We start from the raw sequence: 18,838 nt of genomic DNA, 5'->3' as shown, positions 1-18,838 counted from the left end.
TCTGAATTTTTAAATAAGTAAGCAAATTAATGTACATATATTCTTAATACATCAATTCAAAACCCAAACAGAATAACTGGACAGTTGTATGTGCAGTTGACAAAGTACCACATAAAACTGCATAAATAGCCAGTTTGCTTTAACCTCAGTTTGGAAATCTAGCCACATACCTTGACAAATACTCTGCAGTATAAATATAAACCCTAAAATTCTGCCAGTGACATGAGGGCCTGATATTGATCTGCTGGCTCTTCCTGTTTCTTCCCTCATCATTCATTTAGGCCATGAAAGTTTTTATGATTCCCTGCAACTGGAAGGACAGAGAACAGTGTTTGTGTTCCTGGTAACTCAGCCAGTTGTCCCAAGGCCCTGAAGTATCTCTTGTTTGACCTTGGATTTGTATCTTCATCGCTGCCTACCTGTAAAATCAATAATAGATAATCTGAGGTAGGATGCTGTCTCTTCATATCTTTAACCTGAGACCCAGGAAGACAGCATACTTCCCCAAAAAGTGGGTCTAGTCGGCATATTGGACCTTCTGCTCCCTTCAGAAGGGAGTCTCCTATGACAATGATCCCTTTTTATCTTTATGGAAGCAGTTTTAACACCAACTTAATCTTAGCAATGCCTCAAAGCTAGATGAACCATTTTCCTTATTGTTTGGTTCCACTTGCAGAGTCACACCCACTTTGTGAAGGCACCTGGGAAGGCGGGGCAGTCACTGAGATGTTCCTGCTGTGCCAGGCTAGAACTTGTCACCATTGCCCCTATCCCTTAAGTCACTTTGTTCAGACAGGCAGAGACAGAACAGGTAATCCCTTGTGTCATGCATCCTGTCTGCCTGTTGGGCCTGTCTTGGGGAAGGTAGGGTACAATTCCATTAGGCTCTCTCACACATTTTCTGATACTCCTTAACCCCCTCACCTCGTCCCTGTGCTCTGCCTCAAATTGAGGAAGAGTTCCTCCACCTGGGCTTGCTCACTGCTGTTTGTACTGACAGAGTTAGTCACACCCTGCAGCCAGGCACCAGGGTAGCAGGGTGTTCCCAAACAGAGGTAGCTGCATTAGCCATGGTAGGTGCAGAGCTTAGGAAGACTGTGACTTTCTGCTGGGTGGATACCATTGCTCCCTGGTGGAGCTGGCAGAGCTTCCTCATCCTTCCTGCATGCCTCTGCACATCACCGGCCCTCTCATTTGCTGAAATGTCAAGAGCATGTGGTACTGCTATCTATGTTTTATTTCCTGGTTTCTGAATAAATGTGTACAATGTTTGAGAATCCTCCTGATCCTGCAATAGCTACAGCACTATCTAGCATTGTAAGGCAAAGAAAAATGGTATCAGTCTGCAAAAGTAGGAGAGTGCCTGCAACATCAGTCAAATCCCAAAAATAATCTGAGGGGACTCTCATAGATGTCCCTTCTATAGAACAGTGAAGTGCAGAGGTATTTCTTAGGAACTATGTCTTGCATAGCTGGGGTCTCACATTGACTGCAGTGGTATGTTTTGCAGATGTGGGAGGCACAAGTAGTCTGTCCTGACACAGGCTCACAGGTTATCTAAAAATCCTCATTCCCATTAATCCAACCCTGTGCAAAATTCACTGCTGTGACTGAGCAAGGAAATGCCAGTTCACTTGTCTGCCTGCCAGGACAGATAAAGGTCTATGTATTGTGTTCGATGTGGCCCCGCAGAGCACAGCATGATGTAGAAGAGTATGGCCATGCTGGGAGACTTCTCCTTTCTACAATATTAATGTGCCTCTGGCTGATATGTGCTTAAAGCTGCCACCTGATATGGGCAACACAGGTGGTAGTTTGGTCACTGTTCCACACCATCTGTTTTGCAGCCAAGCTTGCCTGTTGGTGTTTTTCATATGCTCTTTGATGCACTCCTACCTGTTTGCGTGCTTTACTTGCTGCTTGTCTCGTCCTTTGGGCCCCAGTTCAGACAGGCATCTCTGCATGAACGTAGGGAAGATGTAGTTCAGGCAAAAAAAGCTTAACAGATCACTCAAGCACTGTGGACAAATTGAACAACCTTTATTATACTGGGATTTTACCTTGTGGGAGCTCTTTCAGTCAGTCTGGGAATTTTTAGGGGAAATCAGGACCCATCTCCAACAGAGGATCAGTAAAAACTGGACTCAATTTTCTCAAAAGAAAACCACAAAACAAAATAAAATGAAATGAAATAACATAAAATAACATAAAATAAAGTAAAATAAAATAAAATAAAATAAAACCACCACAAAAAAGAAAAAAAAAGACAACAAAACACCAAGGTTTGAAATCATGTATAGGCTCAGAGTGGAAACAGAGAAACAAGTCATCAACAAATGTTGACTGTACCTGACTTTCAAATGCCACAGCCCGGCACTTTTAGCATTCATAAGACAAAGCTAATCTAGGGAGATGATATTTTCTCTTGATTATCATACAATCCTCTTAAAGTCAAATCCCCTTTCAGGTAAAATGTCACTGGACATAATTTCATTATAGCAAGAATTATAACTTCCATGGAAAATCTCTGATTTTAGACAAAATAGTTAGAATGAAACTAAACTAATGTTGAGGTTACAGCAAGTAAATACCTGTGCTGGCATGGAAGTAAGGGGAAATAGAATAATGTGATCCAAAACAACTGATGTGACAATTAGACTCTGAAAGAAAACTAAAGGCACAAATCATCACCTGGTGCTTGTGGTCAACACCTTGAGTATACTTGAAACTCCCACCAAGTTCAGCTGGAATTAGGATGTTGTAGATTTCTCCAGACTCACTAGCCGGCACTGAGTACCTGCACCTCTAGGCTATGTTTTTGCATCCCAATTCTGTCTTCCAGCAGCTAGGAAAGCTGGTATTCATCCCAATTCAAATGCCATCTCCAGACATATATGCATTATTTTACATGGCAAACTTCCCAAATTGCTACCAGCAAAGAAGGCTTTTTAGATGAAATGCTACTATGGCTCTCCAAATGGTGATGTGTCTTGATTAATGTACAGTCTTCACAAACAAATACCATTCTTGTAGCTCTGGAGAAGCAGGGATATAGAGCTTTGGGAATTACAAATTGGTGACCTGAAGCTGCCAGTGAAATCACACAAAACACCTGCAGGAATGCAAAGTAATGCAGCGTGCTCACTATTCAGAAAACGGACCATGGTCTTCTCCATCTACACAGTATCAAAGCAGGTAGGCCATTTTTGCCCCATATTAAGGTAGTTTCCCCTCTCTCCAGTAATCCCTGGAGAGACATAAGACTGGCTCCTATTGAAGAATGTATATGGAAAACCAAGGTATTCTTTTGCCAGAGAAATAAAAATTCATATTTTAAATAGTGGAAAGATTTAATTGAGGTGGTGGTGGTTTTATTGGTTTGAGCTTTTTGTTTGTTTCTTTTTTCTTTTTTAAGATTTCATTGCTCATATGGGAGGGGTGCCTGAGATTTAGAAACTTTGACATCCATGCTCCCCTATTGTTCTATCCTTGTATTTAATGCTCTTGTTAAAATCCAGTGAAGCTGGAAAATGGGGAAATAAAAGAAAACAACAGCATAATGTGCAATTCCTCACTGATTTCCAAGGCCATTTGAAGTTATGTTGTGCAGTTTATATTTATATTTGAAAGTCCCACTGTCAGAATGCTTTTCAAGGCTTCTGGTTTACAGTTTCACATAAGTTTTTCCTTTTAAGGAAAACATAACAAGTTATTCTCCTGTCTGACATTTTAGTATTCTCAGGTTCATTTGAATTTCTGTAACTGAAAAGTATTGGTGCTCCTAATGTTTTGTCTTTGCTGTTTCTCCTTTATTATTGACATTCGGTATTTAATTCCCTTTAGCCTTTTTTCCAGTTTAGCTTGTGACCATTGTCTGTCTCTAACAGGATGAACTGTAGTCTCTCACTACTCTTACGGGGTAAAACCAGTGCATCACTGTTCAAATATAATGCCAGACCATGGTCTTTCTGGCACACTTTGAGCCTTTTTGTACATTTTCTTTTTACCTTGCTAGGAGTATTCCTCTCCTATATAAACTTTTAGCCATGCTGGCTAGCTTTCTAGTAAGAGTGGGTGGTAAAGAGCCATCCTATCATACCTGGACACTCATTAGTTTCTAATGAGTAATGTTTGGAAATAGCAGCTGGGCAAGACCAGTCTGCCTCCATATAATGTTCTCGCCACATACTGTATAAGGCAGCATGAAAGAAAACCTCTCTAGCTTGTACTCTCTCTTTGCTTGTACCAGTGTTTGCTTCTCTTTTATTTTTGCTCTTGTATTTATACTTTTAAAATTTTCTATTCTTCCTTCTTTTAATTTCAGTCTTCATATTCTAATTTCTCCTTCACCATTTTTTTCCTACCCCTTTTCTTATTTCTTTTGTTCTATCCGTTTTTTATTCCTAATCTCTTTGATTTAATAGGTTCTTTTAAAGCATTATATTCACATTTTGGTGAGAAGCTCCTTTCATAGTGTTAAGTGTTCCTGTAAAATAGTGCTGTGGAGTTTCATGGTATCTATACCATGGCTTCCAACGTAAATTTTCTCCTCCTACAACTTAAAAGAAAAAGACTTAATATTTGCATTTGTCAATTTTTAATCAATTCTTTCCTAAGTTTAATGCTAGTAGAAAATACTATCATAAACAATCTTGACTTCCTAAAGAACATGGACAATGAAAGAAAAATAATCCCTTCAGATTTTTAGATTTTTATCTGGTCTCTTATACCAACTGCTAGTTCTTCCCACAAGGATAGAACTCTCATCCTTTTAATTCTTAATAGGTCATTAGGATGTTAGCTTGACTGAGACCCTGACCTCTTCACAGCTTTATCTAAATTGGAGAAAGCCTTTTGCAAGATGTAGTTTTTTGTCGGGGGGGGGTTGTTGGGTTTGTTTCTGTTTTTTTAACTCTCAAACCCAGTAATTACAGGATCCAGTAATATGTTTGCAGTTGTATAAACATAAATAATATAAACAGTAAGTGACCTTGTCTTTTACTGTGTCCTATTAGACTCTGTAAGCAAGTGCTTTAGTCCATTAAGATTCAGTAGCAAAATGTCACCCTGAAATTGATAATCCATAATGCTTGTGGAGAGGTTCTGATCTGCAGGAAATTTTTGACTAGCACACTGTTATTTTTCATCCAGTTCCACTATACTATACATAGCTTTGACAAAGTAAAATAGCACATGTAAAGGCAGATAGGGCTGCAGTAATGATTAAAAAAAATGACTGAAACATGGACAGCATGGAAACTTTCCATCCTTCTTGAATGTCAGCAGTGTGCTGAAGTCATGTTTAGTATCCCCACAATATTACAGCAGTCTACAAAATGTATTACCTTTACCTAACAATGCAAAATGTCATGGTGCATGAGAGATCAGAAAAAGGTATGGACTGTCTAGGTGCAGCCTGTAATTATTGTGAATATAAATCTGGGCAGATTTGTAAAATAAAAAAAAATCCAGTTGCACTCCTTCCCCTTAAAAACAGCATGGGGTCATTTGGAGGAAATGATCAACTGCAGTACAGGTAATCCTTGATTCTGTAGAACCTAATTTAGAAAGAAAAACTGAGAAAACCCATTTGCCTGCAACAGTGAGAGTAGGTCATGGGTACTGAATGTTCATTCTCTTCTGTGTTAATTGTGGTTTTCCTACATGAAATCCAAGTTACCTGGAGATCAAAAGACAGTTCAAGTGTTGGTAACATCATACAATATAATTAATATAGCATGCATACACTAATGTAAAAAGCAAAACTTGTACTTTAAAGCATGACATCCTAAAATAGAAAGGGGCTAATCCACATCCCCACTTCCCCCACTTCCCACTGATACATGCTGTGAGCAGGAGTTGTGCAAATTTACATCCCCTTGGGACATTTTGTTTCTATAAAAGCTGACAGCAAAAGCATAGTCATAAGGGCCAAAGAACCCTGCTTTAGCTGTACTGACAACAGGGAGCTTGCACTGTGGAAGAATTTGTTCCTTGAAGATAATAGGAGCTACACACACATATCAAAGACAGGCCCCCTTAAGCATACTGCTAAGGCAGAAGTGTGCTTAACTATAATGGCATTATAAAGCTAAGCCGTAAAAGCAGTTACCCCACTGACTAACATGAAATATTAGGTTGGTGGGATAAATCACATCTTATGCTTAATTCAGTGGTAAATTGCATTAGAGGTGTATAGTGTGGGAGCAGAGAATGCACACTGAGTAAAAAGCCTTGTTCTATCACTTAATTTCCTGGAATACTGAAAACAGTTCTTTGAAATTTGCTGGTGTGTGAAATCCTCATACTTAAATGGTACTATGGCCTATTATAAAAAGAACACCTCATTATCACATCACAAAGTATCCTGCAGCAGAAGAAAACCATCATCCTCTCACCTTTCCCACAACCACCCCATTTGTTTAGACATATTTAATGCTAACAGTTCTGAGTCAATGTCTGGAAATGTTTCTAAACGAATTACCACCAATTTTGCATAAAGGGCTCAGAGAGGGCAGCCATGCTGGGATGGATAAACCAAAGTGTTTTGAACAATATTCAGAAATCTGTCAAACCAACATATTCAGTTTAGCCAAGGTCAGTTGCTTCTCTTTGCCTTCTCTTACCTTCTTCCCCCCTGCCTTTTTTCCCCCATCCCATTATTTAACATCCCTTACTGATAAGGTCTGACTAGCCTGGCAAGGGTTCAGAAACCAAAGCTGAGGGCCCCATCATGTCTGCTGCTGCAGTGAAATAAGCATCTATTCCAGCTTTAAAAGGTTTTCAATTCCACTGGTGAAGAAAGTCCATGTTATCTATAACTTTGTCATCTAATGGGTATTTTAACTAGAGCTGTTCTAAGAATAGCAAGAAGTGAGTCATGCACAGGGCAGAACAGGTCTTGAAATGAAAGTTGTAAACCCCACAGTTTAAGAATATAAGTAGGAAGACAAGACAGATAAGTCTGTGACCCTAAAGATCACCAGCATACGCATCAAAAAGTGAATGGTGCCATTAAAATTCCATGCTCCCAGATTCCTTGTGGTTTAAATACCTTGTATGTCTTCCTTTTTATTTCTTTGATTGCTGTTGCCCCAGCTCTGCTTTTCTGCTTCTTGCAGTAAATACCAGGACCAGAATCAGTAGCATGGAGTACTTCAACTTCTGCTCTGTAAATTTCATGCTCTGTACAGAACAATGACTAAAGCTGACAAATGTTTTCTAAGTTGTCACATACAATCACCCAGCTTCATACACTGATTTCATTTTCTTTTTAAGGACTGTGGCAACAGATGTTAAGATGGTATAAATGAACACATCAATTTTCTCACATCTGTGATGACAAGTGTTAGGGAAATTTATTTGCATTCGGCATGCTACCTGACCTCTACCTGTCGCTCTCTGTTACATCACATTACCGTACTTCCGTATCAAAGTTTATAGATCATATTATAGTGTAACATATGGGATATTTCTTGAGAAAGATTAAAACCTCTCTTTCGTTGTTTAGCCTTATCTTAAAACAATACTACAAATTCTTTCACTTTAGAATACTTTTTTTCAAGGGCAAGAAGAGCTGTAAACATCCAACTGGCTTACCTTAAATACCATTTGCATAAAATCTATTGTAAAACAAAGGCCAAATTAATGCTGTGGAAATATCAACTTCACAACAAGAATACTAGTTAAGTCAGAAGTCTTTAATTGACTATTGTGGATTTAACACACTGGTTTCTAAGCATACTAGCACAACTTTAGCACTGATTCATAACACTCCTTCCTTTTGATTGCTATACCACCCTTGCAGAAACTCAGCTGATTAGAACAGTGATGTTCAGCAGAAAAAAAGCCATACTTCATTACAGTGGGTTTGTTGTTTTTTTTATCACCAATGTTTTCTTCGCTGACTTGCTCCTGGCAGTTAGAATCTCTTCACAAGGGTGATGGCTTCTATTTATCCCTTGATAAACCTTCTAACACAGGCAGTGCACCCGTGGAGATGGTTCACAGCTTCAGCTTGTTAGGCTTGATGGTCAAATGGCTCAGAACCTCTTCATATTTCACAGAAGCTAGAGCACAGCAGCACTGAAAGGATGAATGAAGAAAAGCAAAATGATAGGTGAAAAACTAGAATAATACTTTTAGAGCGGCTACTAAAATTTTGAAAGCTTTTCCTCTCTGAGGATTATAATAAACTAATCTCAGTAGCAGAGTCTCTGTTTCAAAAGAAATTACTCATGTATCAAAACCACAGCAGGTTAGAAGGAACACTAGCACGGATAAGAGAGTCTTCATTCTCTCTTGGGATTTAAAGTCAGGGAATTTTAAAGCACTATATGTGTTTTCTGTCGTCTCCTTCAGAAAATGTTCACTTTATCTATTTATTTTTCATTCAGAACAAATTTTCTTTTGAATAAGTGTTAAATAATAGGACCTTCAAATTTCCTTTTGCCTGTGGGGTGATGTCACTAGTGATGTCAGTAGCACCAACTGCAGCTATGGACAAATGAATCAGGAGTGTCTAACTGCCTAAGAAGCGTTTAGGGTACACTTTGCTGTGGGTCATATGAAACCATGCGAGAACAAGTCCTGAGAGTTTTCTGTATTCAGAGAGACTTGGGGTGGGCAATTACTGCTGTTAATTTTGAAAGTTTGAAAACAATTTCAATACCAATTAAGCATGACAAAATGCAGTTTCATGATACGTTTATAGAACCATATAATGGTTTGGGCTGCAAGGGACTTTAAAAATTATTTCATCCCAACCCTACTGCCAAGGACACCTTTCACTAGATCAGGTTGCTCGGAGCCCCATCCAACCTAGCCTTGAACACTGCCAGGGATGGGGTAGCCACAGCTTCTCAGAGCAACCTATTCTAGTCATCCTCACAGTAAAGAACTTCTTCCGAATATCTAATCTAAATCTACCTCCTTTCATTTTAAAGTCTTTCCCCCTTGTGCTGTCAGTACATGCCATTGTAAAAGGTCCCACTACAGATTTCTTGTAGGCACCCTGTAGGTACTAGAATGCTGCTATAAGGTCTCCCTGGAGCCTTCTCTTCTCCAGGCTGAACACCCCCAAATCTCTCAGCTAGTCTTCAAAGCAGAGGTGCTCCAACCCTTTAACCATCCTTATGGCTCTCTTCTGGACTCACTCAAGCAGGTCCATGCCCCTCTTGTGTTGTGAGCCCCAGAGCTGCACACAGTATTCCAGGTGGGTCTCATGAGAGAAGAGCAGAGGGGCAGGGCAACCTCTCTCAATCTGCTGGCTGTGCTCATTTTGATTCAGCACACCATGCAGTTAGCTTTCTGGGCTGCAAGTGCACACTGTCAGGTCATGTTGAGTTTCTCATCAATCAACACCACCAAGTCCTTCTCCTCAGGGGTGCTCTCAATCCATTCCCTGTCCAGTTTTTTTTTTTTTTTTTCCTGCTTGGGATTGCCCTCAGTCAAGTGCAGGACACTTGGCCTTGTTGAACTTCATAAGACTGGCATTGGCCCACCTCTCAAGAGTGTTAAGGTCCTTCTGGATGGCAACCATTCCCTCCAGCCTGTTGACTGCAAAATAGACCTTGGTGTCACTGGTAAACTTTGATTGAGGGTGCACTGAATTCCACTGTCTGTTGCAAAGACGTTGAAGAGCACTGGTCCCAGTATGGACCCCTAAGGGACACCACTTCTGGACATTAAGCTATTGTCCGCTCACAATTCCTTATTCAGCAGGTAATCCATTCATTAAATCCATGTCTCTCCAGCAGTTTATATTAGTAGCTCAGGTACAAGTAACAGCATGCCATTTTGTTAGCACAAAGTTTTTTCATTGAATAGCTACTGGACTGGCACAGGGCTGTGGCCACCCACATGTAGCTGTATGACTCTGTAGTTATACCTCTACTGTTTTATATAGTTGTAACATCATTTTGAGACTGGACTGACTGATGAGAATTTGTAGATTTGTAAGAAACTAACCATGTCTTGTTTTGGCTAGATCCCATGGTTTGGAGCCCTTCAGTACAGAGATAGTACCTGTACAGAGACAAATACTGTCATTCCTATATTTAGAACCCTCCATAATGCTATTGAGGTGAGAGTCATCAGAGTGCAGGACAGAGAATGCAATTAGCAGCTGCAGTTCTCCACTAGTGGGATCATTATCTTGTCAACTAATAAGTCCTGCCAAAGACACTGCAGTACCAATAAAATTACTTAGGAAAAAGTTTGCTCCCAGATTCTGGATGAATGTCTCAGTATCACAAATAATTAGAAATTTTTCTTTTCAGTTTATTTTTTTTTGGTACTGTAAAGCTGATGTTCTGTTTGGAGGAGAGGAAAATGCATAATGATATAAAATAGAGTTCTATTCAGTGTCCCCAGTGAGTCTGTTACCTCAATCACCTAACATCTCCTTGAAGTACATCAAGTAATAGAACTGGCAGTCTTAACTCCATGTCTCTCCTTTGAGATTCTTTTAAATGTTAGGTAGGCAGTTTACTTTTACTCTGCTAAGTCTGTTGTTTGTAGCTAGCTTCTTCTGTCTTCTGTTTGGAGGTTTTTGCCTTCTGCTAGTTTTGCATCTAAATTTCACTTCTAATTTATTTCTATATAGCTCTAGCTCCCCAGTGCTGCCTGAGGACATGTAAAGATGATACAGTACCATTAGTGTATTAATGTGCAATAATACTGAGCTTATGGTATCAAAGTAATCCTCATAGGCTGGTCTCTCCAAAGACATGAGACAGAATAACAATATTAAGCAGTACAGTTTGCCTCCAGCAGGAGCTTTAGCCATTATTACACTGCCAGAGACCACCTTGGTAGCTTTATTTTGAAGAATGAGGGACATCAGTAGCCTCCTTAATCGGAGAAAACTTGCTTGCTTTTTTTCTGTGCCTGCTTAGGTGTTCCCTGTGATGACAGCCCATAGATCGTACCCATTACAGTAAAACAGCTTACTGCCTATGGCTTGTTTTATTTTATTTTTGCTCATGTGTTTTTTCGTTTATATTGTTCTTGTCTGGGTATTATATATCTCTTTATCCCATCCTTTTTTTTCCTACTCTCAGCCCACAAGAAACCCCTTTAATTACAGCTGCAATAAAAGACAACAGTAGCAAGCATAGCTGCAATTTCATGTTCATCTATAGATTTTGATTACAGGTACAAAACAAACCTGAAAAAAAGCCAACAAAAAAGCCCAAGTTCCATTCTTGTACCTTCTGGATAGGGTATGGAATTGAAAGAAATGTTTACAAGAAATGTAACCTATTCATTTTTATAAGCAAAGGAGTCAACAGAACTTATACAGTTTTAGAGAATGGAGACAATAACTTTTAACTCCAGAGCAGCACCATGTCTCTAAATCTCTAAAGAAACTGGTCAACAGAAATTTGTACATTATGCCAAGGAGCAGCAGTACCAGCTGCACTGCAGGGCTCAGGGAGCTGAGCACCACTGGCGATATCATGGGTGGCATGGCAGTGCCCTCACGCATGCAGGAAGCAGTCTGGTATACCCCTGTGTGAAGAGCAGAGCAGGTCCACTGATGGGTAACAGGGTCAGCCACAGCTCAGTGATTGCTGGGTATGGCCATGAGGATGAGGCAGTTTTAAGGTCAAGCCAGAAAGTCAAGTCAGAAGGTAAAGATCAACATGACAGTCAACTACAGCACAGCTTTGGCAGGGACCAAGAGAAGGACCTGCATATAAATGCTCCCAAGCTCCCAAGCAAAGGGAGAATGATAGGGGCCAGCAAAGTTTCTCCCAGCTCACCTTGCAGGCCTTTCTTGTAACTTCCTGATCCCACAACAGCTATGCCCTGTCATGGCTGCTACAACAAACTCATATCTCCCCACTCACAGCTTTCATTTTCATATCTATCAACAAGTTAATTTGCAAATTACTGAATATAGACTGAGTATAGACTGTATTATTTCTATAAAGAAAGCTTTTAAATCAAAATGGAATGTGATATTAAGTCAAATGCATTCATCAACATGACTGTCTATAGCAACCAGACACAATTTTTTTTTCAGCAGGAAAGGGATTGATCTGCAAACCATACATTCTTGAAACCACATTGATTGGCATTAAAATTACTTTTTTACTTCTAACTCTTTTATGTTAGAGTCCTTAATTTAGACTACCACTATTCTGCACCAATTTCATTATTCTCCTATTACTGATGTCAATATACAGAGCTTTGGGTCATCCTTTATGTTAATCTAATGTTAGAATTGTATTGACAGTCCTCTTATCTCTTGAAATTCTGAGAGCTTTCCAGGATTTTTGAAATTCAGCACCAGTGCATGAAAGCAGCAGTAGGGAGAACTCCTGTGTAGAAGCCATCTAGTTTTCTGGCAAGAGTATAAGAGCTCCTAAACCAGTTAATTTTACCCACACAGAGCATACAGGGATATGTTCCCACATTACACAGTGTGCTGCAGCCAGTAGGCTTTAATCTTTTTAGCATGCCTTCCCTCCATCCACAGTTTTCTCCACAGGTAAGAGGTGACTTACCAGTTTCTTCTAAGGAGATAAGTTCTGGTGTTAACTCAGCTTCTGACTTTCAGTCTGCACTCTGGGAAGTTGCTACTTGTCAACTAGATATCCAGTTGGTTGGAAATGAGATATTTTTCCAGAGAAGCCCTGAAAGGAAAGTCATAATTAGCAGAGTTACTTTTCATTCATGGGGATGACATATTTTGAGAAGCTTCCTTTACTATCTTCCTCTTCAAGCATATTTACTAACCTGTCTCTGAGTTCCAGGACTTTATCATTCACAGGGCAAATTCAGTGAATTATAGCCCCTACGCACAACCAATACTCTATCCAGTACTCAAATCTCTTACCAGCCTTGCTCTATACATTCTTTTAAGAATCACCAGCATCTAAAGGATCCTTTCTTTCCTCTTTTTCTCTTTATCTTGAAGCATATTTTGTGCTTCAAGAGCCTGCACCCTCTTTCTTTTTTCAGATTTACTGGAAAGAAACTATCATGCTTCTGTTGTTGAAAAGGTCTTTTGTCCTTTCAAGCTTTCAGAATTTCGACTAGCTTCTAGAGCTTCACATGGCTATCATTAGGTTTGCTAGGCCAGATCATAATTCTGTGTGTCTGTCACCTCACTGTTGGAAGACAGCTGCCTGCTCCATTCTAATTATATGTCTTCTGATGAGTCTTCTCTAGACTTATCTCCATGACAAGCAAGCAGCCCTTCAAAAACTTGAAAAAAGCCCTGCTGTGATAAAGGAGAAAGGAATACAGCTTACTGCTTTTTGTGTAGCCTTGTTTGGCAGTGCTTTAAAAGCTGACATCCGTTATCCCAGGTCATTTCATAAACTTGATGTCCTGATTATTTTTGGGACAGATCTTTTATCCTGTTGCTCTGCACCCAACACTTTCAAGAGATGTACATGTCTGCCTTGTGCCTGAATTGGTGTTGGCTGGTACATATTTTATTTTCTAATATCTAAGAGACAAAAGATTTTAATGATTAAGAAGCACACTATTGCGAAGCAAATAAACCAACTCTAAAATCAATAACCTAATTTACTAAAAAACATATTACTGTTGCTAAATTACAGTTAGTGATTTTGCATATTGTAACACAATTTTAAATCTAATAATTGTTATTAAAAGTAATTAATCACAACTACTGAATTACAAACTCATCAACCTTCCTCCCTACAACTTTTAGTATTGAGAGTCAAATCTATTCATCTTTTCTCCACCCTTCCACTCTAAGTTTCTTGGTATAAGCCTAATGGAGAAGGTGCGCCAAGGATTTTTCTCTTTGGTGTCCTGGTGGTCTTGGATCCACAACTCCACCCTCAGCCTAGGTGTCCACAATCATACTGGCTAAGGATTCATCCTCCTTTATTTGTTACATGATTTTTTAATCTCATTTTCCATTACTTCAATTTCTGAACTCACTTTTTTCCTCCTTCACACATCCACCTCTATGTCCAAACTCCTCCCAAACAACCAACCTCCTAATTGTTTTTTTCCTCATTGTTCCAATTCTGCTGCACTTATACACAACTTTGGTGTTTCTGATATTGTTCCTCAAGCAATACTGGCCTTGCACGATATCACTAACGTGATTACCTAGGTATGCATGGTCTTACAAGACTCCACACCCTAAAACTCACCTACAGCTACCTTGTCGATGCTGGTGTTGTATCATTTACCTTGTACACCCTCTAAGGCAAATGATTCGACTTTAACCTTTATTCCTTTCCCTGGTTCCAGATGAGAACAGCCAGTTTCTTCTCTTTTGTGCAGGTAGCCTGCATAGCAGAGAAATAGAGTAGGATGTTTTTCATACTTCTCTCTTGTGTGCACACAACCTTTCCCTTGAATCAAGTTAATGACTCCCCTAGCTCCCTTCTGAGGCCTTAAATAACTGTGATGGCTGGTGCTCCATAGAGACCTCTTGCTTAAAGCAGTGCTGAGCCACTGGCCCAAATTTCCAGTAAACATAGCAACTCACGTAAATATCACCCTGAAAAGTTCTGGTGTTCTATCTTAACCATCACAGCCTCAGAAGTATTGTGTCACCTTTCTATATTCAGACCTTGAGTACATACCTGTTCAAATCACTGTACATGTGAAATCTACCAAGTGCCCTCATTGCCTCCAGAGGATCTGTTTTCATCTTTAGGATTTCAGCAGCTGCCCTTTGCTGCTGCTCAATAACTGGTCTGATTCTGTGATAGAAGTCTGAACTTCTCAGCCATGTTTAAGATTTGGAAGGGTAGTGGTTAATAGGATTATATTGCTTTTATTTTTTCTATCAGTCATCTAATGTCAAATGTCTCAAGAGCAGTCTTATCTAAACGCTTCTTTGTTCCTTCACTAATCTCAGTCTTTGTTTGCTCTTGCAGGAGGAAAGGTGCCAGTTTAAAGCAGTATACCTATCAGTTGCCCCAGGCAATACTTACCAGCCTCTTCTAAGATGTTTTGTATTTACATTTTCCTTTCCATTAACATTGTCTGGAAAGATTGCTTCCTTCCCACTGTCCTCCATTTATTTTTATACTCAAGAGGTGAGTCCTTCTACAGCTGTTCCCTAACTGCTGCCTCCATGAACTGAGCAGTTTTGTTGGTCTGTGGAGCTTATAATCACACGAGACAAGACAGTTATGCAATTTACTTCCCCACCTCATCAAAAAAATATGAAATGAGACACCTAAAACCAGCTATGCCAAGTTCAGTGATAATTTATATTAATATCTTGGCAGTGCAGTATTCACTTCTTTTTGTGCAGTTTCCATAGTTTTCTGTTAGAATTTTATACAAGCAAAATGTAAGTACACTCACATGAGTACCAGAAAAGAGACAAATAGAGACAAGCAAGAGATATTTTTGAAATTCTAAGCCCTGGAGACAGAAGTTGCCATTAGAGAACCTGCTAAATAAAGTCCCATCTAAATTGCACTGAACTGTGAACAGCTTTAATAATCTAAAATGCTCGCATTGCATGGCATGAGCTGGAGCTATCAGCTTACTTCACAGAAAATAATGTGGTCTCTTCTCAGGTCACTGAGGTTTACTAGGGACCCAGGCAGGAGAATATTGTCCTTATATTCTGTCTATCTGCGTATGAATGTATCTATCTTTAATAGTTGATTACCAAACCATTAGTTGAAATCTCTTTGGGGCAGAAGTGCTATGTCTGATGGCATAAAATAACTAAAAGAAATTGTAAGAATTATATCAATTTCCTTGTCTGAAATACCTCAGAGAACTGTTATGCCCTGCTATCACCTGTGTTCACAACAATACTTGATGTGCACTTCACTTTCAAGAAGACTTTCACTAAATTTAAAAGCAAGCAGAAGCTGTTTTGAGGATTTATTAATTCTTCTCAGTTGACCCAGTTCCTCTTTTTCTCACACAATCATACCACATAATGTTTTTCTTAACCAGAAATTATTAGGTTTCCAATCTAGTGATTTGGACCATCACTACTCCTTTTGGTACAGAAGGTCTTCTGATTTTTCATTTTAAGTCTATTCAGCTGAGAATGTTATTCTTTGCAAAACAGGGTTTTGTCAACACGATATAAAAATGCAGATAAATATTATGTGAGCTGAATTATTTTTGGTAAGGAGTGCCTATGCTCTTTCATACAAGGAATAGTACTGACAATCAGCTCTAGCAGTCATAATATAAGAAATTCTCATATTACTGCCAGTGGAATTTTTACTGCAATAAGGAGGTGGGATAATAAATAAATGTTGCCAGAATAATACTGGCATAACATTAACAAGATTTTTTAAAAGTGCATTAATGGCAAGTGATGTTAGCAGTCTGGAATTATAAAAGAAAAGACAGTATAGGATCTTACATAAAGCAGCAAATTGTTCAAAAATAGAAAGGAAAAATCCTAAGCAAAAAAAAATAGATTACTATATAACACTGTATATCATTACACTTCTACAGAAGTGTTCACAAACTTAAACAGTGATCAATTTCCATAATAACACGTATGGTGTGTGCATCAATAACTTGCATGAAATATTCCTTCTCTGTAGTAATATTTAACGTCCATGGAGATTTTACCAAAATCAGCATGATGTTTTACACCAGATAATCAGACATAGATGCATGTAGAACTGTAAGCAATACACCTACCGGGGCAATGACACCTTGCCTTATCCCTACAAAGAAACAAGTAATATGTGTCTGTGGAATCAGACTATGAGAGTTCCTTCAGACCTACATACACGAACTAAAGTGAATTTGGTGCAAATTTTCCAAGGGGAAAAAAAATATATATATAAAAACTGGAAAAAAGTTTACATTCTTACTGCTTTGGAGGAAAGAAAAGAACTTGAGAAAGATGAAAAAGCAGATTTTTCCAGTATGTTTTATTTCTGAATGTTTACACAAACCCAAATAAAAGTAGTTTTTTCCTAGAGGGATGATGTTCTGTGATCACTAAGTCTCTGTGCTGATTTACAGGACAGAATGTGTCAATCCAATCTCCAAGTCACTTTTGTGCATGTGTGCTGTACAAGCTCTCTGTGAAGTGCTGCCTGTACCACTGGATTTAAAAAGCAGAGCAGCTTCAAGAGTTTTTATCTCTGCATGACTGCTGGCTAGGGATTTGAACAGAAAAGAAAACTGCAAAAGGAAATTGGTTTGGACAAGGAGAGCTTCTGTACATAATTCTTATTAATTTGAAGATGAAATGCAGTCTCTTATAAACAACAAAAAAATGATACTGTGTGATGGCTTACTCAACATGCTTATTGGTATAGGATTCAGCCCCATTTTCTAAGGATTAAAACTGACTGCCCAGCACTGCCTATTTACTGGGAGCAGAATTACTGGAACTCTTCCTCTTGGTGATTAAATTTGTAAAGAAGAAAAGAAATCAGAGAAGAGTGAAGAGCTCTGTTCCCCAATATGTAGAAGAGATGCGTGGCAGCTTCAAGGGTGGAAGGGGGACTCCTTTTTTAACTTTGTTGAATTTTTATTTTTTCTTTGATTGGGTTTTTGATCAAGAAAACTAAATTTCATACTGAAGGATAGACTGTACAAGGTGTGGATATTTACATTTAGTACAGGACATATGATTTTACTGGAACATAAGTACCTGCTAAAACAAACAAAATTAAATTTGTACTGTGGGGCAGCGTTCAAAGATTTTGCCCTCTTCCTTTTCTCAGTTACTAAACCACAACACGTATTTGCCTTCATATCTCAATGAAAACAGCTTTCTAAAGTCATTTCAGTGAAAAGCCTTATTGTCAATTTCTGGGCACAAGAAGACAAGAAATCTTTATCTTATAGGCTTTGGGACAACATATTTGTACCATAAATGTATATCTACTTTTGATTTTTTTTTACCCAGTTCATCAGTAGCTTCTGCAGGTGTCTATGTGAGATTAGTTTCCAAACATAACAGAAACTTTGATTTTATGAATTAATGATACAAGGAGTATTTTTGTCTAAAAGGTGAAAATTTCCTTTCTTCTTTTAATTTGCTTTCTCTTCCTCATTAATTCCATTAATTATGAGTATCTAAACTTAGCACAATATTCATATGTGCTTCCTTTGCCTGGTCATAGTGATATTAGTTTTGGGATAAAATATTGCCTTCTACTTAGTATATGGTTCATCTTACTATCTGATCGGTGATTCACTGTCTTCAAGTGCAATTAAGTGCTAGTCAAATGCAAAGATCGTAAAAGAATGGAAACATAACTGTAGAGGACAATATTGATAGACAAACAGTAAGAATCCCACTTTTTGGACCTGTCAGGAGCATAACTTTAAATGTGTATGGCTTCACAACTAGGAAAGCCATGCAGTCTAATCCTATTTAGTACAAAAATGGAATTATCTTTATAGTATTTTTTGAAGCTTTTTTTAAAAGAAAAAGCTTCCAGAACACTAATTTAGATTAAATTACTTAGAAAATGAAAGAACAAAAAAGGAGTTATCTTAATATGTCATTTAAGAGATATATAAACCTGAAAAGTGCAGAAATAGCTAAATGGTCTAATCCATATGGCAGGCGTCATACATCACATAAAATCTGGTGCAGCTTCTCGGCATAAATGATACTGGCTCTTTTAGTGGTAGCTTACCATGTTGTCTTCAGAACTATGTTTAAAATACTGTTCAACTTACTCAGAGGAAACTGCTCAGGAAAATTGTCAAATATATGCCAATTATACAGACCTAATGATCCTGAATAAAATCTGATAAATCATAAAATCTGAACTGATATCTAACCTGATAATGATTGTGTGAGTCAGCTAAGATTGCTGCATTAGCAATACTTAAAATTTTGCCTCTATTTAATGTTTTGACTTTTTTTTATAAT

The sequence above is a fragment of the Pezoporus flaviventris genome, unplaced genomic scaffold, assembly GCF_033815535.1.
Source record: "Pezoporus flaviventris isolate CSIRO_AGI_PZ_B2104156 unplaced genomic scaffold, CSIRO_AGI_Pfla_v1 ptg000007l, whole genome shotgun sequence".
In the NCBI taxonomy this organism is placed as follows: domain Eukaryota; kingdom Metazoa; phylum Chordata; class Aves; order Psittaciformes; family Psittacidae; genus Pezoporus; species Pezoporus flaviventris.
This window is presented reverse-complemented; position numbering follows the sequence as displayed.